Genomic DNA, 24,824 nt, shown 5'->3' with positions numbered 1-24,824 from the left:
ACAAACACATATGCAAACACACACACAAATGGATCATCTAATTTTAAATAGGCAGAAGACATGAATAGACAGTTTTCCAAAGAATACATACAGATGCCCAACAAGCATATGAAAAGAAGCTCAACATCTCTCATCCTCAAGGAAATGCAAATCGAAACTACACTAAAATAACACCTCACAGTTATCAAAATAGCTAAAATCAACATAACAATAAATAAAAGTGTTGGCAAGGATGTGAGGGAAAAGGAACCCTCATACTGTTGAAGGGGAGTGCAAACTGGTGCAACCATCATGGAGAATATATGGAGGTCCTCAAAAAATTAAAAACAGAACTGCTCTACAATCCAGCAATTGTAGTACTTGGTATGTCCCCAAAGAACATAAAAATATGAATTCAAAATGATACATGCATCATGAAACACAATGAAAACACAACAGTCCAAAATCTCTAGGATACACCAGAAGCAGTTGTAAGAGGAAAGTATATAACAATACTGGTTTACATCAAGAAATAAGAAAAGCTCATATAAACAATCTAATCTTATGGCTAAAGGAATTAGGAAAAGAACAAACAAAGTCAAGGTGAGTAGAAGAAAGGAAATAATAAAAACAGAAATAAATAATGTAGCGACTAAAAAAGAATAGAAAAATGAAACCAAGAACATGTTCTTTGAAAATATAAACAAAATTGAAGCCCTTAGCTAGATTCATCAAGAAAAATAAAAGAGAGAGAGAGAAAGTACTCAAGTAAAATACTAAATGAGAGAGGATAGAAACCTACACCACAGAAGTACAAAGGATTAAAAGAAAATGCTGTGAAAAATTATATGCCAACAAAGTGCACAACCTAGAAGAAATGGATGAATTCCTCGAAATAAACAATCTTCCAAAACTTAACTAAGAAGAAATAGAAAATCTGAGCAGATCAAGTAACAAAAATGAATCAGTAATCCCAAAACTACCAATATAAAAATCCAGGACCAGATAGATTCATAGATTCACAAGTGAATTCTACCAGATATTTAACAAAGAGTTAATACCTCTTCTCCTCAAACTATTAAAAAAAAAAAAGAAAGAAAGAAAGAAAGAAAAAGAAAGAAAAACTTCCAAATACATTCCATGAGACCAACATTACACTGATATCAAAACGCAGACAAAGGCACAAAATAAAGAAAACTATAGGCCCTTATTCCTGATGAACATATATATAAAAATCCTCAACAAAATATTAGCAAACCACATACAACAATATATTAAAAAGATCATTCACTAAAATCAGGTGAGATTTATACCTAGGATACAAAGATAGTTCAATATTTACAAATCAGTTAGCATCATACACATTAATAATAGGTGAAGAGAAAGCATTTGACAATGTATAATATCCATTCATGATAAAAAGTCTCAACAAATGGGGTTAGAGGGAACATACCTCAAGTTAATAAAGCATATGTGAAAAACCCACAACTAACATCTTCTTCAATGAGGAAAAAGTAAGAACTTTCCTTTTAAGGTCGGGAGCAAGACAAGGATGTCAACTCTCACTACTTGTATTCAACTTAATACTAGAAGTCCTAGCCACATCAATCAGACAAGAAAAAAAAATGAGGCTTCCATATTGGTAAAGAAGAAGTTAAATTGTCACTATTTGCAGACAATATGATACTATACATAGAAACCCTTAAAGATTCCACCAAAAAATCCCTAGAAATAAAAAACGGTTTAGAAAGGTGGCAGGATACAAAATTACTACCCAGAAATAAGTAGCATTTCTCTGAACTAACAACAGTTACAGAAAGAGAAATTAAAACACACACACACACATACACACATACACACACACAACAATTTACAATTGCACCAAAAATAAAGTAAAATAAAATGCCTAGAAATAAGCTTAACCAAAGAGGTGAAAGGGCTGTACTCTGAATGGTGTTGTGTTTTTAATTTTAGTTTTCAAGTGTTTGCTGTTAGTACATAGACATATCATTTTTGGGGGTGAAATTTTATGCTCCTGTCTTGCCAAACTCATTTATTCTCAGAGTTTGTTTATTGTAACTTCCTTGAGATTTTTTTTATGTAGATAATCATGCCATCTGCAAAAATAAAGTTTTATTTTTTCCTTTCCAATTTGTCTGGCTTTTATTTCTTTTCCTTGCCATATTGCAATGGCAAGAAATGTACTATGTTGACTAGTTTTGTGAGAGAAGAAAGTTTTGCCTTGTTCCTGATCTTAGGAAAAAAGTCCTTCACCATTAAAAAAGATATTTGCTGAAACTTTTTTGTTTGTTATAAGTTTTCTTTATCATTTTCTACTGAAAAAAATTATCAATCAGATAATTGGATTTTTAAAAATGTTTTTACTGTGTCAGTTAATCTGATAATAAAATTTTTACTTGTAGCTAATTAATATAGTGGGTTCATTTATTCATCTTTGAATGTTGAACCAAACTTGCATATCTGGAGAAAGTCTCACTGGGACATGGGACTTATAATTCTTTTCTCTATATAACTGCATTTAATTTCCAGATATTATCTTGAGGACTTTTGCATGTAAGGTGATGGAAGATTTTGGTCTATAACAATTTTTTTTCCAGTTCTTTGGTTTGGTATAGGTAAGATTGGCCTTATAAAATGAATTGGACAGTATTCCTTCCTCTATTTTACGTAATAAAATTTTCTTTATTATTTGGTGATATTCTTCAAAAAAAAGCACAAGAGTGTGGAGATTTATTTCTGGGCTCTTGTTAATGTGTTTAATTTCTTTAAATTTATGGGAATATTCAGATTGTTCATTCCATCTTGGTTGAATTTAGTAGTCTTCTATCTTCTAATCATTATTAATCTTACTAGAGGCTCATCATTTTTATTTATTTTTTAAAGAATCAGCTCTTTGTTTCAATGGTCATTTTTCATATTGTTTTTCTGTTTCAAGTTAATTGATTTCTGTTCTCATCTTTACTCTTTTCTTCTTTCCACTTGCTTTGGGTTTATTTTTCTTTTTTTGTGTTGTTTCTTGAGGGAGGGACTTGGATTTTATTTTTATATTTTTTTCTTTTTAATTTTTTTTTTTTTTTTTTAGCAAGGGAGAGAGAGAGGGGTTGGGAGGGGTAGAGGGAAAGGTCAAATTTATTGCCGTAGAGTTGCTCATAGATGTTCTTATAATAGTTTGTATTTCTTTGGTGCTAGTTGTGATCTCTCCTCTTTCATTCATGATTTTATTTATTTGGGTCCTTTTTGGAAAGGGAAAGAATCTTAAGCAGACTCCAGTGGGGCTTAATTTCACAATCCTGAGAACATGAACTGAGCTGAAATTAAGAGTCAGGAGTTTAATTGACTGAGCCACCCAAGCGCCCCAAGACAGATTTCAATTTGAGATCTTTCTTCTTTTCTTCTTTTTTTTTTTTTTTAAGATTTTATTTATTCATTTGACAGACAGAGATTAAAAGCAGGCAGAGAGGCAGGCAGAGAGAGAGGAAGGGAAGCAGGCTCCCTGACGAGCAGAGAGCCCAATGCGGGGCTCAATACCAGGACCCTGGGACCATGACCCGAGCTGAAGGCAGAGGCTCAACCCACTGAGCCACCCAGGCGCCTCTAGATCTTTCTTCTTTCTAATGTAAACACTTGATGCTACATATTCCCTTTTTAGGACTATCTTAGCTATGTTCTGCACACTTTGAAATTTTCTTTTAATTTTTACTTAGTTCAATGCTTTTATGTATTTTTAACTTTTTTTAGATTTCATCTTTTTCTTATGGATTTTCTGGGAGTATATTGCTTAATTGTCATATATACAGAGATTTTCTTGTCATCTTTCTAATACTGACTTTAGTATGATTGTGGTATATTAGATAACGCTCTCTGTGGGGGTTCCCTTATTTTAAACTTATTGATGTTTGGGTTTTGGCCTGGGATATGGCCTATCTTAAATATTCCATGGGTGCTAAAAAAGAAGTTCAATCTACTGTTGTTGGATATTTATCTATATTAATTAGTTTGTGTTAGTTGACTGTGTTATTGAGTTTTCCTATATCTTTGCTGATTTTCTGTCTAATACTTATATCAGTTGCTGAGTGGGCATTAAAATAACCAAATATTATCACACATTTATATATTTCTCTTTTTCATGGTACCAATTTTTGCTTTATATATTCTAAAGCTCTTTAAATATTCTAAAGCTCTGGCTAATTGAACATAATAATAATAAAAAATAAATAATAAATAGTAGAACGCTATTGTTTGGAGCATAAGCATTTAGATTCATTATGTCTTTTCTGTAGATTAATACAATATTATAAGGTAATATTTCTCTTCATCTCGAAAAATTATCTTTGTTCTGAAGTTTATTTTATCTAATATAAGTCATTCCTTTTTTTTTGAATATTTGCATGACATTTCTTTCCCCATATTTTTACTTAAATTTTACCTGTGTTATTGACTTGTCAATGAATTTCTGGTAAACAGTATACATTTAGCTTTATTTTTAAAAGTCCATTCTACCAATCTCTTTCAACTGGTGTATTTACATATTTACATTTAAAGTAATTATTGGTATGTTGGAGCTCTATATTTCCTTTCATTATTTGTTTTTTGTTTGTTTTCTTAGTGTCTTGTCCCTTTGTGTATTTTTTGTTTGTTTGTTTTGTTTTCCTTGGAGTACTTTAACATTTTTTAAAAATTCTATGTTGATTTATTTATATTGTCCTACTAGGACCAATTGACACTGGAGGCAGTGAAGTGTATTAGAGAATCAATTCACCTTGCTTCCTATCACCTCCTTATTCAGTCTCATTACTAATGGGTATGTGTCAAAATTCAGGTTACTAGGTCCCCAGTTGTGTCCTGTTGTCAACAGGGTAAGGAGAAAGTAGAGTATTAACTAGTTTCTATTCACAATACCTCATGTAGTCTCATAAATCCAGGGTAGGGTAAAAGTTTCACTCCTCCGTAGGCCCCACTGACACGGGGTGGTGGTGGGTAGATGAAGTATAATGATAACTAGACCCACCTCAAACTTCATTGTCATGGTATTACTGCAAGGTGTAGGTCAAGACTTACTTTGCCATTGGACACTTATGACATTGGCCTGGTGGAAAAACTAGATCAGTACCTGCTTCCACTAAGAGGGAGAAGGAAGATCAGTTTTCCCTGCTCCCTGACCATTGAAATCTTGGATGTGATACAGGTGGTGTGAAGGGTTCCCACTGATTTTGGCTGGGATGAGTATTGCCAGACTTCCATTTTCCTAGACCTTTGCCCAGACAACCCAGATTTCCTTACAACTTTTATCTGTGCCTGTTGGGAATTCCAGGTTGGACATTTCTGGAGCACCTTCTCAGGCTATATGGGAAGCAATACAGAAACCCAACAAACTCTCTGCTATGTTGTTCCTCAAGTCCTGAAGTCTCTAGAAAGCTTGCTTTCATCTTTCCACCATTCAGAGTCATTTTATGCTTGTTTTAGTTCAGGGTTTGGGTCAAACTTTCTATGATTGTGTCATAACCAGGATATTTTGGTTGTAATAATAAAGTACTGAGTGAAATTTCATCTTGGTCAGAAGTAAAAATTAAAATTGGATTTTTATCCATTTTTAAATTTGGTACATTATTCATAATTAAATAATTAAAAATATAAAATGCAAGAAAGAAACATACTTTTGAGGTCATTTGCAGATTTTTTCCAATATATCAAATAATTTGTTGTGTAGATTGATTTCACTATTTTATTATGTCATGTAAGTCACTATACTGTACTCAGTTTTTTTTCTCTCTCTCTACTTTTTTAGGTAAGCCATTAGTTTTTGATGTAGTGTTCCATGATTCCTTGTGTGCATGTATCACCCAGTGCTCCATGCAATATGTGCCCTCCTTAATTACCCGCCACCAGGCTTACCTATCCCCCCACCCCCTGAGGATTTTTAAAATCCTCAGCTTGTTTCTCGGAGTTCATAGACTCTTGTGATTTTTCTTCCTCTCCCATCCCCCCTTCATTTTTTCCTTCCTTCTCCTAATGTCCTCCATGCTATTCCTTATGTTCCACAAATAAGTGAAGACATATGATAATTGACTTTCTCTACTTGACTTATTTCACTCAGCATAATTTCCTCCAGTCCCATCCATATTGATGCAAAAGTTGGGTATTCATCCTTTCTGATGGCTGAGTAATATTTCATTGTGTATATGGACCACATCTTCTTTATCCATTCATCTGTTGAATGGCATCTCAGCTCTCTCCACAGTTTAGTATTGTGGACATTGCAGCTATGAACACTGGGGCACATCTGTATCTATGGGGTAAATTGCTGGTCATAGGGTAGCTCTATTTTTAATTTTTTGAGGAACCTCCATGCTGTTTTTGAAAGTGGTTGCAACAACTTGCATTCCCACCAACAGTGTATGAGAGTTTCACTTTCTCCACAACTTCAGCATTTGTTGTTTCTTGCCTTGTTCATTTTTGCCATTCCAACTGGTATAAAGTGGTATCTCAATGTGGTTTTGATTTGAATTTCCCTGATGCCTAATGATGATGAACATTTCTTCATGTGTCTGTTAGCCATTTGTATGTCTTCTTTGGAGAAGTGTCTGCTCATGTCTTCTGCCCATTTTTTAACTTGATTATTTGATTTTTAGGTGTTGAGTTTAAGAAGTTCTTTATAGATCTTGGATATCAGCTCTTGTCTGTAGTGTCATTTGGGAATATCTTCTCCCATTCCGTGGGTTGCCTCTTTGTTTTTTGACTGTTTCCTTTGCTGTGCAGAAACTTTTGATCTTGATGAAGTTCCAAAAGTTCATTTTTGCTCTTGTTTCCCTTGCCTTTGGAGATGTGTTTGCTGTGGCTGATGTCAAAGGCATTACTGTGTTCTTCTCCAGGATTTTGATGAATTCCTGTCTCATATTGAGGGCTTTCTTCCACTTTGAGTTTATCTTTGTGTATTGTGTAAGAAAATGGTCAAGTTTCATTCTTCTGTATATAGCTGCCCAATTTTCCCAGCACTATTTATTGAAGTGACTTTTTTCCATTGTATATTTTTTCCTGCTTTGTTGAAGATTAGTTGACCATAGAGTTGAGAGTCCATATCTGGGCTTTCTTTTCTGTTCCATTGGTCTATGTATCTGTTTTTGCACCAGCACCATGCTGTCTTGGGGATCACAGCTTTGTAAAATAGGTTGAAATCAGGCAACGTGATGCCCGCAGCTTTGTTTTTCTTTTTCAACATTTCCCAGGAGATTTGGGGTCTTTTCTGGTTCCATTCAAATTTTAGGATTGTTTGTTCCAGAAATTTGAAAATGCCATTGGTATTTTGAATGGGATGGTGTTGAAAGTATAAATTGCTCTGGGTAGCACAGACATTTTAGCAATGTTTATTCTTCTGATAGATGAGCATGGAGTGTTCTTCCATCTTTTTGTAACTTCTTGAATTTCTTTCATGAGTGTTCTGTAGTTCCTAGAGTATAGATCCTTTACTTCTTTGGTTAGGTTTATTCTAAGGTTGTAGATTAATTTCAATTATGCTCATATACATTGTTTTGGGGAAAAATTCAATAATATACTAAAACCAGATGTCTTCATATAGTAAAATAATTTCTTATGTTTAATAATCCTACAGAAAATATGCCATGCATGTACCTATTTGTCTCCATGTATATTATTTTTAATTATTTTATATAAATAAGTATAGAGGTCTAACTGTGGAAAATTTTGTTTAAGCAATTTTTCACAATAGTCACAGAAAAAATTAAGAAAGTAAAGATATTTTCCTAAAATGAGGAGAGATACTACTTTAGTTCAACAGTTAGCCTTATACTTGAATTCTGGAATCACACAATTTTTTGAAAAGCATAAGATGAAATTATTTAATAATCACATGCATGAGAGATAGAAACACAAAGGGATTAGCATAAATCTATTATAATATTTGCCAATTGATATATAAAACAAAATCAGTAACATTTATCAACCAATGTATAGTTTATTTGATGAAACTAATATAATATAATAATATAATGAACAATGTATAATTTATTTGATGAAAACTAATATTTGATGAAGTGGTAGAGATGATAAAATGAACAAAACAAGTTGTCTCTAATAAATTAATATATGTATTGCAATTCTTGCAGTCATTTTTGAGTTCATTTGGAGACATTAACAAGGGATGATGCTATGAGAAAGAAAGTTGAGGATTAGAATAATGAATATGAAGAGCATATGATAAAGCTATAATAAATTTTAAATATGCTATTTAAAGATTGTGAAAATCAATTCAATACACAGTACTTTTTCTCAAGTGTAATATATGATAAACAGATTTTTACAAATCAACAAGAAATAGAAAGATCACATTAAAGACAGTGGTATAATTGTTCACTTTAAACAAAAAGAGTCCTAAAAATATTCCCAAAAAGAAGGTAAGAAAATATGAAACAAGTAAAATACAAATAAGATATGGTCTTTGTTTTTAAAGATTTTACTTATTTGTTTGACAGAGAGAGATCACAAGTAGGCAGAGAGGCAGGCAGAGATAGAAAGGGGAAGCAGGCTCCTCACTGAACAGAGAGCCCAGTGTGGCTTTTTATTTCAGAACTCTGAGATCATGACCTGAGCTGAAGGCAGAGGCCTAACCCACTGAACCACCCAGGAGCCCCAAAATATGGTCTTCTTTGTTAATCTTGTATTTCCTGTTTGTGATGGAGTTTTAATTACAAGAAGAATTTGATATTTTTTATTTAATCTGAGCAAAACACCAGAAGAATTGTGCAAATAAATAACCGACAGACACATGGCATTCATTTAATAAATATTATGTAGACTCTTGTATACCAGTCTGTATTCTAAGTCCTTGGAAAGAACTAAGGAATTAGCCAACATCCCTATACTTGGATAGGGATGAAGTCAAGTGGGTGGATGGTCAGGGAAGGCTTTTGGATAATTGCTTGTGAAATCTCACCTTCATGACTCAGAGGAGAGGTTCAAATCCTAATTAAAGGTAAAACAGTCACTCTAAAATATAGCTACATAGATTTAATGGATCATCACTGTGTTAATGAAGTAGCATGCTACCTGATTCTCTCAATTTTAGTGTAAATTAGAAAGTGATTTTTTTTTATGGGAAAGCCAGAGATTTTTAAATGTTGAATTAAATTTGGAATCAACATTGCCAACCTACTCAATTCAATAAAAACACATTCTTAAGTTAAATCCCTCAGGTCACTGGTGTGCAGCCTCTTTGATAGATCATCCTTATATATTTTTCAACTGTATAAAAATTTTATTTGCTTCACTAAAGAAATGAGAATTTTTTAAGCCCCGTAAGTCCAGTAAATATTTGCCCCCTTAATCCACCAGTTTGTCATCTGTATTCTAGATCATTAAATTTTTCTTCTACCATTATTACAGAGTACATATTGCTTCATTGAAGAAGTGGGAATTCTAAAAGTCCAGAGGTCCAGTGACTATTTACTGCCTGGTGATTTATAACACTTTGCTCTATAGATTTTATAGCTTCACTTGTTATGTACATGATAAATATGCTTTGTCTGAGCTGCAATTCTGGGATAAGCATCAGGTTGGGAGCCCCCAAAACAATTAAATCACATCTCATATTTTTTAATGACTATAGGGAGCTCATTATGTCTGATTTTACTGAGGCACTGCAAACAGATATGAGCTTCAGATATAATTTTCATCTTTCCTAATTATATTTTGGAGTTTTAAAGATGGACACCCTTAATCATAATTTTAGACATTATTTTATAACATTGCTATGCTCCAGAGTCTGAATTAATTTTTTAATCCATTTCATTGATTTAGCAATGGCAATAAAGGCAAAAGACTGAATAACAGTGAGAACAAACACTAAAGCTTTTCTCAGTTAAGGCTTACAAGCATACATAAAAAATAGTTGTAGTACTCTAAACATTTAAAAGCTACCAGAAATTATGTGTTCTAATTAAAAAGGTCTAAATAATGATTAATTCCAAAGGAAGAAAATTTCAAGGTATTGTATAGACCTTAATCTATGTTTATGATTCACACTTGTGTATGGTATTATTAGTGGTTATATTGGTATATTATGAGAAATTTTGTCCAGAGAACAAGTTTATTATTTACTCATTAAATTTATGTTGTCACACTGACCATATGTTTTCTGAGAGAAGACTTCTACTATTATGATTCCACGTGGTGTAGACTTTCTACAGCTAAGGGGTTCTTTTTGTAGTAATTGTATTTAGGGAAGCTTAGGGATTTGATAAAGGACATATGTGTCCTTACAGATGAATAATTCTATTAGCAATTTTCTGGAAATGTTGTTTACATTTTTCTTCTCTTTATAACTTAACAATGTCCCTCAATATAACAATCCACAAAAAATAAGAGAACAAATAAATCATATTGCATTGGGGGAAACTTCTGCAATTTTGAGTCATTCTTTTTTTCTGAGTCAAATCCATGCTCAGTGTAAATTTCTAGAAGCAACTGTTTTCCTTACATAAAGCTGAAAGACACTGGAAAACTAATCTTTAATAATGTTACCTTTATTAAAAAAAACTCATTGAATTTTTGAGTGCTATTATAAACTTGATAACATTACTATTGATAATAATGTTTAATATCACTGTAGATATTTTAGAAAATTCTATTGTCTGTTTTTAGCATCTTATAGAAAAAATAGCTACTATTCTACTGAATTTAATAATGTTATTAACTAATTTAGTGAAATAATATTTGCTTTGGTTGTCTGAATTATTTTTTGGATATTAATGACATTATAATAAGAAGTATGTGAATATAATACAGATTAAATATAACCTTATAATCTCAGAATGTGTATCTTGGGAGTGTATTACCAAAAACTTCTCTTAATTAAAGAAATGAAATTGTCAAGATTCAAGTTACTGATTTTTATTTTGACAGTAAATTTTTAGATTACTCATAAAAAAAGCTTTTGATTTTCTTTGCAGTGATATGGAGATATGTATGTAAAAAACAAATAAAGATTGTGGGAGCATTAATTTGATTCCTGTTTTGATAAATTGGACAGAGCATAAATAATTTTTGATTGAGATTTTTTTAAAAAAAGAAAATCTCGTCCATATTGTAATTCATTTGAATTTTTACAATTAAAGATCCATGTACAGATTTATTATAAAAAGTTAAAAAGCAAAACTTTATTTACAATATAAAAACAAACACCTGGGGTTTTTGTAATATATTCACATTACTGTATTAAATGGTGGTCATAAATTCATGATAAAAATATCACATACATGAATATAGCTTACCGCAGATTTCATCTAATATACAAAACCTTTGGAGGTAACTCAAATGTGACATTTTACACAATGTAACAGATATTTTTTATTAATTTAAGGTTTTTAGTTTAAAGAAATTATTTTAGAGAAATTAATGGCCCCATTTCTAATTCAGTCTTTTTTTATAAAGTCTTTCCATCATTCTGTGTTCTTTTCTTCTGGGCAACTGAGTTGGAAATAATTCTATTCCATTATTCTTATGAAGGTACAGCTCTCTTCTAGAATACCTATATTGGAAATGAAGTACTAATAAATAAGACTCTACTTAAACTAGTAAAAGTAGTTTATGGGGATTCTTTCCCAAATTCCTCCTGAACAAGATGTATATACAAAATGTGCACATGCCAATAAGCACAATAAACATGCAAAAGAATTCCCAATAAATGGAATAGTTTTTACATTAGGGAGAACCTGAGAAGAATGCACTACTTTTTCAAAAGCCATTAGCCACCAAATTAGGGACAGCAATAGATGATTGACTAATAGAAGACTCACAAATTAAAATTAGACTCATGAAATATTTTCAAAGCTCACCCCTCTTAGAATATCATGATCATGAAAATATAGGAGGAAAACAATTAAAAAGTCATGATTTTCATATAAAAGTCTCAGGGCACTGTTTACTAAAAACATACTGGGAAGTTTGATAGTGTTTGTGTATATGGGTATGAGTTTATTTTATGTGCATGTTTTTGTCTGTGGATAGTTTTATTATTAGAAGATGAAAACTTCTGTCAAAACACTTATTAATTTTATTATCAATTAAAGAGCCCATTTGAAGTATAACATATAATAAATTGAGTCAATAACCTTTTGACAAAGCAACTCTACAATAGCTGGTTATTTACCTCTCGTTAAAACTCAGAAAGAGCCATTGTTCAATGGGCTTATGGCCTTTGAGCATAGATAATTGATCATAAATCTTTAGGCAGCCCAGCTGGTTTTCCATATGACTGCAGAGAAGCACCATATGGTCTCTAGCACTCATAGGGATCCCCTGCACTCACAGGTTTGAGATTAAAAATCTGTCATATTATTAAGAAGCAAGCTGCTCTCAAACTAGTGTAAAACAAGTGATATTCTCAGATAAAGTGAAGAGGAAGACTTTCCCCCAAAAGCTGATGGCTATTTCTTCAGTTTTCGTAATCTTTCTGATAATATCCATGTAATTTAGATCTTGAAACTCAAAGGGAATGAGTTATAAGGTCCCTATGCCCTAGAGAAAAGCACTCTCTTGAAGCATGGCTCAGTCTTAACAGGACCAGGGATATTGTTTGGGACTCACTAGCTCCCTTCTCTGCCTTCTTCTACATATTGTCAGCATTTTCTTAGATTTTGGTCCAGATGGTTGAAAATAATAGCTTCCCAGATAGCTCCCTCCTATCTCATACTTCAAAATTTCTCTACTACAAGAAGACCTATTCTCTTTCCTTAAATTTAGCACAAATAATCCTATGGCAGGACAGAGTATGTGTCCATCCTTACACCTGTAGCAAAAAACAAAAACAAAACTCCTGCTATAGAGTGATAGCTAAAATGGAGGATAGCCAATTTTCTACAATACATGAGTTTGTGTTCCTGAGGACAAATTAGTTACTCAAAAGATGATGATGATGATGATGATGATCCATTTATCTAATCGCTTATTTACATTAGCTGGGATTTAGGGCTGTGCCAGCAAATAGTAAAAGAAAATATGATTAAATTTAATAGGTAGTATCAACATCACCATCTATATACCAGGGCAACAGGGGACATGACCTGAAAGGAGTCTATATTTTTGTTCAAGTTTTTATTTAAATTCCAGTTAGTTAACATACATTGTAATATTGGTTTCAGGAGTAGAGTTTAGTGATTAATCACTTACAAATCAGACCCAGTGCTCATCACAACAAATGCCTTCCATAATACCTATCACTGGAAGGAGGTTTTAGAGCCAATGAGTCATGACTAATCAGACCCTCCAAATTCCTTTTCTGCACCATGTTCTCAGTTTTCAGGGCCTTAGAAGGCTTTGCCCAATGACCCAGAGCTGTATTTCCAATTCCTACATGAGTTTTGGGTCTGTCCTGCTTAGAGGATGTTACTGTTGTGCACATGCTACTATGTCTAGGGAATGGCCAAAGGGAATTCCTCTTTTTAGAGAGGCTATTTGGATGGAGTCTAAAAGTAAGAGCTGAAATATTCACACTTGTGAGCATGAGCTTCCTCCAGGAATCAGAAAAGGCTGGTGATTAGATAACAATGGGAGAAGGTTGTGGGCTGAAGACATGGGGCTGGGGTCTGGTTCATCTCTGGCCAACACATTCAAACACAGACATCTGAGGAGTAGAGGAACTTTACATTCATCCTTGTCTTTCAGGTTCTTTGTGAACCATATTTTTCATGATGAAATATTTAACTATCTTTAATAGTTTGTTATTTGGTTTAAAATCTTTAATAATTCATTTATGAACATCCATTTTTACTCAAAGTTTAGGGTCTGAATGGAACCTATCCTTAATATAGATAAATTGCTAATATATATTATTGTCATCTACATTTTCTGATTAATTACTTAATAAACTGATTAACATATTTAAATAATCTATATTTTAGGTGACTATAGTTATAACTTCTCAAAATACAAGAGTTTCAAGTGGAAAATTTACAACTTGTATCATAATTTTACAATATTCAATAAATCATTAGCTTTTGAGAGAATTTTTTGGGGGGCCTTTATAAAACTTTTATCAGACAGAGGATCAGAAGATGATCTTTATTAACAGTTTGTGGTAATTTATGTTCCTTATTTGTAAAATGAAGTGAGATCTATCTATGATGTATCTATCAGTCTTTCATAAGTTTGTTGTGGAAATTTTAAAACATCTGGCCCATTGCAAACAATTTGGGAATATTAGTTCCTTTTCAAAGAGCACCTAATTTTTCCACATGTCAAGATTATATCAGTTAATTGAATAAATTTTTTAAAGATTATTTATTTATTTATTTGACACAGAGGGAGAGGGAACACAAACAGGGAGAGGGAGAAGCAGGCTTCCTGATGAGCAGAGACCCTGCTGCGGGGTTTGATTTTTGTACCCTCGGATCATGACTTGAGCCGAAGGTGGATGTTTAAGACTGAGGAACCCAGATGCCCCACATTTAGTTGAATAAATACTAAGTACATCCTAGATAGTACTAAGATGATAACCAATTGTAAATGTCAAATTATTAAATTAAATTAGTCAATAGTATAACATTTTTTAAATGTAATGTTCAGTGATTCATCAGTTGTGTATAATACCCAGTGCTCATCACATCATGTGTTCTTCTTAATGCCCATCACCAAGTTACCCCATTTTCCCACCCACCTCCCCTTCTGTAACCCTCACTTTGTTTCCCAGAGTCAAGGGTCTCTCATGGTTTGTCTTTCTCTCTGATTTTCCCATTCAGTTTTCCTTCAGCAACTTCTTGCAAGAAATGTCTCTAAAGACAAAGGAAACAAAAGCAAAAATGAACTATTGGGACTTCATTAAGATAAAAAACTTCTGCACAGCAAAGGAAACAGTCAACAAAACTAAAATGCAGAACAAATTTTAACTAAACTTTAATATTCTATGAATTTAAATGGTAAAAAATTTTCATGTAACATTAATATAAAAAATTAAACAAGAATATATTGATAGAAAAGCTATTGAGTTCTATGCAATTATATTTCACAGGAAATATCAGTTTCCCCAAAATACAATTTTTTGAAAAAAAAAATACTCTCCAATTAAGTTTTACTACTAAGTCATCTCAGTACTTAAAATAAATAAATAAATAAATAAATAAACCATCCAAGATGATACAGTATAATAGAAACTAGAATATATAATAAAAGTATAAAAATTATTTATGAAGAGTTTTTAAATATGTGTTCCTGGAGCAATTGAAAGAGTCATGGTCATTTTATAAGCACTCTTCAAAAATTCAATAAAGAAATTGTATATTTCTATATTTATTTTTTCATTGAATTTTAAATAGGTTCTACATAAACCATTCATTGTACTCAAAAATTATAGAACTTTATATGTATGACTTTGCTCAAAGACACAGGTCTCTAATTTAGAAATAATGTATATCTTAAATGATATGAGAATATTGAGTAAGATGAAGTATGAATCAAATACATGTATTTCATCTTATTTATTCATGTTGAATAAATAGTATAACATAATCACTAGATCATTACAGAAGATCTTGTATAACTTGTGATACATTCAAAGGTAAAGAAATTATATTACTATAAAAACAAATTTGATAAATGAATAAAGATGATGTGGAGCACTGGGTGTGGGGCATAAACAATGAATTCTGGAACACTGAAAAGAAGTTAAAAATAAATAAAAATTTAAAAAAGATGATGTGGTATGTGTATATAGGTAATATTAATATATTCATATACATATATGTGTGTATATGTGTGTGTGTGTGTGTGTGTGTGTGTGTAAAACCCAGCCATAAAAAAGAATGAAATCTTGCCATTTGCAACAACCTGGATGGATTTAGAGATTATAATGCTAAGTGAAATAAGTTAGTCAGAGAAAGGCAAATACCATTATTCAAATACCATAACTATGTACATATACAAATACCATAATTTTACTCATGTGTGGAATTTAAGAAACAAACAAGCAAAGGGAAAAGAAAGGGAGACAAACCAAGAAATAGACTCTTAACTATAGAAAACAACCTGATGGTTACCAGAGGAAGGGGAGTGGTGGTGTTGATTAAATAAGTGATGGGAACTAAGGGAGTGTAATTCTTGTGATGAGCACTGGGTGATGCCTGGAAGTGTTGAGTCACTAAATTGTACACCTGAAACCAATGTAAACACTATATTAACTACCTGGAATTGAAATAAAAACTTAAACAATGAATTATATTATAATAAGATACTGAATCAATGTTGGGAATAATTTTTAAGTGAATATTTAAAACCATTAAGAAAATAAAACCTTGTTGTTATAAGTCATCAAAGTATAAAATGTTGCTAGAAATCTCCATAAGTGGAAGGAGAGAGGACTTAGAAATCATCTAATACAAGCCTGGCATTTAAGCCAGAGAGTTGAGATCTCAAGAATATAAGTTCAATAGGCATTCTCCATGCTTTGGACTTGGACCCAAAACAGAGAAGGAGCAGAAGGTTACAGCTTCTAACTTTATGTAGAGGAAATGCTTCACTAGACACAGAGAGGCCACAGTGTCCTCACCAAAGAACTGATAAAGTCCTAGGGTGAAGAGGAACGTGAAAATGATAAAACTGGATGAAACTTTAAAATTACAAATTATCTAGTGAGGCAAATGTGTAATTACACCTCATCTCTGGGCAGCGCTAGACAATTCTGAATCATGCACTGAAAGATCTCCCTCCTCTTCTGTTGATCCCATCATTTGCCACCCCACCACCAACTTATACTGTACTACATTTGTGATCAATATATATGGTTATGGCTTTCTTGCGCACTGTGTATCTGTATGTTCATTAAACATATTTACTTGGGGGTTGACTTAGTTACCACATATTAAAAACTGAGTATATCAGCTTTTTCTCACCAATGCACTTTACATTTTGAATATCACCATTATTGACACAAAGAGTCAAATCCAAAACCTGGAAATCATTATTTTTTTCTCCCTATACCCTGCCTACATTCAATCAATTATGTTCTTACTATTCTACCTACAACACACATTTCTGATCCAGTTCATTCCTCAATATCCTTTCATTAAATAAGCCATTATCATCCCTCTCCTGAGTAACTATAATTTCCTCTTATCTCATCTTCACACTTACAATCCCCTTTTCTGTCTTGCAGCTAGTAGGTTATTTATAAACTAGGATGCAGTTTAAAATCTTAGTGAGGTTTCTGTGGTCCTACATGTTGTGTTTTCCACTATCTATCACTTATCCTTTTCTACTTCATATCCATGCATGGTCATGCTGATTTTTTTTTTTTTTTGCACATTATTAGTAAACCAAACCTCTCTTACTTTCATGTCTTTGCACATTCTTTTTTCTTTCTGCTTCTTCTCCCTCTACCTAGATAATTGTTTCTCTGACTTTGTTTTAGTTCAAATGTTATTACTTCAGAAAATTTTCCAAATGAACTCTAGATAAGCTTAATGCTCCTCTTGTGCATATCCACTATTTCTTATAGTTATCCAACATGCTTTAGTATAATTTGCTCAACATCTTTCTCCCTGCAAAATGGAAAGTTCTAAGAGGGCAGTGGCTCTGTATTTGCTGATAATCACCATATTTCCTGAACATGGTACTATTTGTGATGTATTAATTACACAAAAATTATTGGCTGGGTGAATAATTAATGTGACTTACAGCAGCAGACTGTCGCTAAAATTCAAAATTATTTGTAATTCTGAGATAGAATGTGGTAGCAAGCACTTAACTGATGATTTGACACAAGTGAGGAATTATTTTTCACAGCCAACCCTGTTCATTTTAGTTTGTCAGTGATAATTTTATATACCACTAAATGAGAATTGCCATCATGTTATCTCTAACAGATTTATGTATGTGTTCAATTTAAAAGCACTATTTATTTTTCCCACTATTTTTTTCTTCCTCACATCCAATTCCTACAAGTCTTTAAACCAGATATACAAGGGCACTAAAAATGTACAGTGTCATCAATTGAACTGATTCATTTTGAGGAAGAAAAGTAGAGAAACACAGATACATATACTTAAAAGGAACATAATGATGATAGAGAATATTATTCTTTCAATGTATGGTGCCCTCCTCACAAACATTCTGAATATATTGAAGGATAGGACTTTATAAAGGAGTAACTGAAGATTTAATATGCTTGTCCAACAATATTTTAATATCGTGATTCTTGATTTTGTTATTGATTCATGAAGAAATCTGTATGTTGGATGGGGATCTGAATATATTTCATCTCATGATTCAATTTGTTAGCATTTCTATAAAAAATGAATCAATAAGCAGACAAATCTGACATTAATTAAGTTATATAAATGCTGCACCAGTTATTGAATTATCTTTTCTATACCTGTATGGTACCTCCAATTCCAGTTCTATTTTTTTAACTTTTTCAAAATCTCATATAATATTAAAAGAAAACAAAATTATCAACATAAAAAAGTCAATATTTATCATACTTTCTTCTCTTACGGGTTTAGTAATACAGTATTATTTGAACTAAGCCAATGCTTATTTATTTTCTTTATAAAATAATGGGAATACGGACTGTTGGATAAACATGAATCTATGTAACTATTAGATATTAGATAAGAAATGCATATTTCTTATGCATTTCAAGGCAGAAACAAACAAAAAAACCTGCTAAGTGCCTTTGAATATCCAAACAAGTACTGAATTGTGCCAAGAATGAGGTTACAGATGATTTATCACCTTATATGTGATACTTAAAAAAATTTCATTCTTCTGTGGATTTTTAAAATAAAAATCTTAAGAAAATAAATTGAAAAGGAAGAATCAAAATTGTCTCTTTTTGTAGATAATACTATTTGATACATGAGAGGTCCTAAGGAATCCACCAAAGAACTCTTAGAACTAATGAATGAATTTAATAAGGTTTCAGGATTCAAAATCAATATCAGAAATCAGTTACATTTTAGTAAATTAATACTGAAATATATTAAAAAGAAATAAGGAAAACAATACCATTCACAATAACATCAAGAACAATGAAATGCTTACAAATACTTTTAATCAAGAAGAGGAAATATCTGTACACTGAAAATCATGACTTTTTTCCCTAAAAAAATTAATGAAGACACAAATCAATGGAAAGATATTCCATGTTCATGGATTGAAAGAATTAATATTACTAAAATCTCCATAATGCCCAAAGATATCTACAGATTCAATGCAATCCTTATCAAATTTTCAATGGGATTTTTTGAGAAATAGAAAAAAAATCCTGAAGTTTTTATTGAACTACCATAGACCCTGAATAACCAAAGCAATATGGAGAAAGAACAAACCTAGAGAATCACACTTACGGATTTTAAATTATATTAAAATGTTATAGTAATAAAAATAGTATTATAATAACATTAAAATAGACTCATAGACAAATGTAACAGAATTAAGAGACTAGAAATAAGCTTTTACATATATGGTTAACTAATATTTCACAAAGGAACAAAGAGCACCCAATGGGGAAAGGATAGTTTCTTCTGAACCCAATGTGGAATTCAGAATCCAATTCTGAATCCAATGTGGAATTCTCCATAGCCAACATGTATAATTTGAATAAAACCTCAAATGAATAAGCTTTTCTCTTCCCACAGAATAATTGGGAATAACACAGTGTTTAGGATATTTGGTTGTTCCCTCCTCCCCACTAAAGACAAGAACTAAAAACCATTTCATCCATGGTTTCTAAAGGATATTTATTTATTAACTATTCTGAAAATCAACTAACACTCTGTAGTAAGAGAAATAGATAATCAACCAGGAAGCAGAGTAACACGGTGATTTACTAGGTTTTAGAGTAACTTAATGTACAAATTTCACTCATGATACTAACTGTATGATTTTGACAAGCCTATTTAAAATATATATTTTGCGAAACAGAAAACTAGTAAGTGCTATAGGAAGAGTTGGGTGGTTCAATTTTAGTCATAAAGAAGACAAGGTAAAATATTTATTAATTGTCTTCACTTAAAAAATATAGGAGATTTAAAAATTTCAATATCAAAAACAGCATAATTCAACACCTTATGTGAGGTGAATACCAACCCATAATTCAGTAACTTCCTGCAGTTTCTGCAGTTTCTCTGGTGACTTTGAGGAAGTGTGAATACCAGTGAAATCAATCATTGTCAATGGACAGTAATAGAATAGAAAGAAAGGTTGTTTATACATATATCCACACACCCATACACATAACTTCTATAAACCTATTTCTCCTAGTCAGTTCTGCCATTGACCATTTTCACTTAAAGTGGCCTTACAAATAGGGGGTAACCCTAATTCTCTAAATCAAGTCACCCTGGACTGATAGAGTATTTAATTCAGCTCATTTCAGTGTTGAGCCATGATCCTACTTCTCAGGCTGGATTATTCTGCTCATGTATCTGTACTGTTAGTAACTTTAATTTTAATAATGTTGCACAGAAATGCACCCTTATTTGAAATATATATGAAAAATGGCAGGACTAATCTTGACACCAAGTTCAGGAATTGCTCCCAAAATCTCTAATGAAAGCCTCAGTTTGCTCACCCAATTATATCTAGTTCTTTTTTTTTTTTTAATGAGGTAACAGGAATAATAATAAAAACAAAGTACAGTGCTTGATAGGAAGGACAATGAGTGTCCACACTCACTTTTAAGACCTACAAAATGAAAGGTTTTTTTTTAGTACTACTGAATAGATTAAAATAGATTAAATTTTCAGGAGTTGTAATTTTGTATTATAATTGTGCAGTTTTAGATGCTTAAAAATATATCTATGACAATTATATGAAACTGAATTTCCTTAATATATTAAGCCATTTGGAAGCCATGGAGGGTTTTGTGTGTGTGTTGGTTGGGGGAGCAGAGAGTAAGGGCAAATGGTAGAAAGAATAAATGAACATTTTGTAAAATGAAACCTGTGAAATTATTTCTTACATTATATACAATTAGAGTTAAATAAAATATGTGGTAATAATTCAAGTAGGCCTGTCTTCTTCCCTTTTACTTATTTAGTTCTGTGTTTGAAAGATATTACATATAGAATTACATAGTTTGAGTTTTTAAAAACACAGGTCCACTTTTTTGAGGATATTCTGGCCAGTGCAAATTGACATTCTTAAAGAGCTATATGTATTTCAGCTCAAAAATATAATTTCTAAGTATTTATTTTAGCTGTACACACACATGCACACATGGACCATTACTATTGCATTGTTCAAAAATAAAAAATAGAAATAAATTAAATATTTTTAAAGAGAGTTTAGGTATAAAGATTATAGCAATTTTCATTTGTCATTAGAGGAGATTTATGGCTAAAGGAAAATGCTTACAATGTAATGTTAAAAAAAGTAGGTTACTCTATGTGTGTGTGTGTGTGTGTGTGTGTGTGCGCGTGTGTGTGGAGAGAGAGAAAGAGACAGTGGGAGAGGGAGAGATAAAAGGACTTTTTTCTGTGACTGAAGATAAAAGGACTTTTTTCTGTGACATTTTCTTATTGCTTCTTACCTGTATTTTTTTAATGTTTAGGATTATTTATTACATTTCCTTAAACTATTTTAATATATGTTGTTCTGACAACATATTAAGTTGTAAATTTAACATAAAATATAGTAATGCTATCATTAACATTAATATGTAAAACAACTTGGATTAAATGATCATGCAACATAATGCATTCCGTATGCAGTGTGTATGCCGAGTGATGACCACAGACTAAATTTAAAATTACAAACTCGAATGGTGAATAAACAGCTGTCATGTAAGTTGACTTTATGCCTGAATGCTTGTTTCCACATAAAGGTAAAAATAAAGGCATTATATAGAAAATGTATATTTAGAATTTACATAAGCATCTTGAGATTTTGGTTGCCCTCTTAATCTTATTTCTGATCTTGTTGTAGCCATCAGGTGGTTCTCAAAAAATACCTTCTAAACTTTACATCTCATAGTCTATATTTTATACCAATTAGGAATATTTTATACCAATTAGGAATTAATAATTTTTTAGTAGCAACTAATTAAGTAACAACTAAATTTCCAAAATATTGAAGAGATATAAGAATTTTTAACTGTCTAGAATCAATAGTCAACTTTTACCTGTAGTAATTAGAAAGGTGTTGCTTTAACACCCTTAGCAGTCAATTTGACCTCAGTAGTGATAAATTGTTGCTCAATTTTAAGCAGTGATTTAATCTGCTCATATTTGCATTTTTGGTTAATTTTTCTGGACTATAGATTGAAAGAGAGCAACCTTGGAAGCAGGGAGAATAGCACTACAAGGCAATTATAACAATGAACATAATAAATGAGGAAGGTCTAAAATCTGATAATCACATTAGAAATAGAGAGACTGAGTTGAAAGATATCTCCAGTTCCTTTCTCTTTATGAGGTTTACATTTTTAGACATAGGTCTACCAAAGAGAAACACTAATATTTCTATTTTTTGTAACATAATATATAATATCCATCATTATCTCTCTATAGTAACATCCAATGGTAACATCCAATTGATAACTTCCAATTATCCCTATATGGTAACAACCAACATCCCAGCTAGAAATAGAGGAAACTCATTCAAATTGTATAATTTAAAGGATGATTAATAAAGACATACTTAAAGAGTTGGGAGGAAGGTGGGACATGGTTTTGAAGGAGGAATGCATGATGTACTGTACAGCATATCATCTTTGATTCTGTAAAAAAGAATCAGCTTTGAAGTAGCTATGGATTAGTTACATACTATAGATATCCATAAAATATCAATCAATTTTAATAATTTAATTTTCACTTTTAAACTACCTTTGTACATGGGGCGCCTGGGTGGCTCAGTGGGTTAAGCCGCTGCCTTCGGCTGAGGTCATGATCTCAGGGTCCTGGGATCGAGTCCCGCATCGGACTCTATGCTCAGCAGGGAGCCTGCTTCCTCCTCTCTCTCTCTGCCTCTCTGCCTACTTGTGATCTCTCTCTGTCAAATAAATAAAATAAAATCTTTAAAAATAAAATATAATAAAATACCTTTGTACAAAATGTTTTAGTGTGGTTATAGTTTCTTAAGTATTGCTTAAAGTGAATAGAAAAATTTTAGGTAAAAACAGTTGTTTGTATTTAGTTGAAGTATTTTTATTTTTATTTATTTATTTTTAAAGATTTTATTTATTTATTTGACACAGAGAGAGAGATCACACGTAGGCAGAGAGGCAGGCAGAGGGAGGGGGAAGCAGGCTCCCCACTGAGCAGAGAGCCTGATGTGGGGCTTGATCCCAGGACCCTGAGACCATGACTTGAGCTGAAGGCAGAGGCTTAACCCACTGAGCCACCCAGGTGCCCCCAGTTGAAGTATTTTAAAAATAAATTTTCAAAAATCTTAATTCTCTTCATCTTCTCATGAAAAGCTGACATATCTTTGGTTATTTTAATTGCCATTGAATATACTCCTTTTCTTCCCTGCTTCAACACTTCCATCCTTCATTTATTGATTTAACAAACGTTTATTGGGGGCCTACTCTATATAGAATATGTCCTTGTTGCTGGGGATAATAATGTGATTAAGAAACTATTGTTATTGTTATTCTTATTGTTAGGATTTAGTATTAGAGCAATTATAAAGATATACACAGATAACTGCAATGGAATGCAATGTACTATACTAAATACTGGCAATATTTTCAAGCTAACTGGTGACAGAAAGTAAAAGTAATCTCTCATTCTTAAAGTGCTAGGTATGGCTTTGTGGAAAGTGTGTGAATAGGTTTTGGAAGAATGACACATATCAATTGCAGAAGGGTATCTAGATTGGTGTTTCTAAAAAAGTGGCACTATGGACATTTTAGAGTGGATAATTCTTGTGTGGGTTGTCCTGTGCATTGTAGGATATTAAGCAACCTCTGTCTGTGATTCACTAGGTACCATTAGTACCTCTGTCTCCAGTCATAACAACCAAAAGTATCTCTGGATACTGCCAAGATTTCCACTGGGGAAAAATCATCCCCACCTGAATACCAAAATCTACACTGAAAAATCAAGTTTGGGGAGCCTGTGTGGCCAAGTCAGTTAAGCATATCCCTTTAGCTCAGGTGATTATTTCAGGGTTGTGGGATCAAGCCCTGACCTCCCTGTTTGGAGGGGAGTCTGCTTATCCCTTTCCCTCTGCCCCTACAATGTATATTTCTGAGGATGCTCATACACACACACACACACACACACACACACATACACATATATGTGTATATATATATATATATATATACACACACATATATATATGAGCATCCTCAGAAATGTACATTGTAACATATATACTGGTCTTTGGATTAATATACATTACTTATGGAAAAACAGAGATGTACTAACAAAAATATCTATTTCTTTTTATTTGCATATAGTTGACATACGATGTTACATTAATTTCAGGTGTACAACTTAGTGATTTGACAAGTTTATACATTGTGCTATGTTCACCACCAGTGTAGTTACCATCTTTCTTGTTACATAGCTATTACAGTATCATTGACTATCTCATGATGCTAAGAATGTCAAATAAATAAATAAAATCTTTAAAAATAAATAAATAAATAAATAAAATGAGTTATGGGGTGTGTGTGTGTGTGCATGTGTGTGTGCACACACATGACAGGGTGTTATTCAGCCATAGAGACAAGGACATTCAGGGTGCCTGGGTGGCTCACTTGATTAAGCCACTGCCTTTAGCTCAGGTCGTGATGCCGGAGTCCTGGGATCTAGTCCCGCATCAGGCTCCCAGCTCCGCAGAGAGTCTGCTTATCCCTCTGACATTCT

Source organism: Mustela putorius, unplaced genomic scaffold (assembly GCF_011764305.1).
Source record: "Mustela putorius furo isolate JIRA1106 unplaced genomic scaffold, ASM1176430v1.1 tig00003866_pilon_pilon_pilon, whole genome shotgun sequence".
NCBI lineage: Eukaryota > Metazoa > Chordata > Mammalia > Carnivora > Mustelidae > Mustela > Mustela putorius.
Note: the sequence above shows the minus strand (reverse complement) of the source record.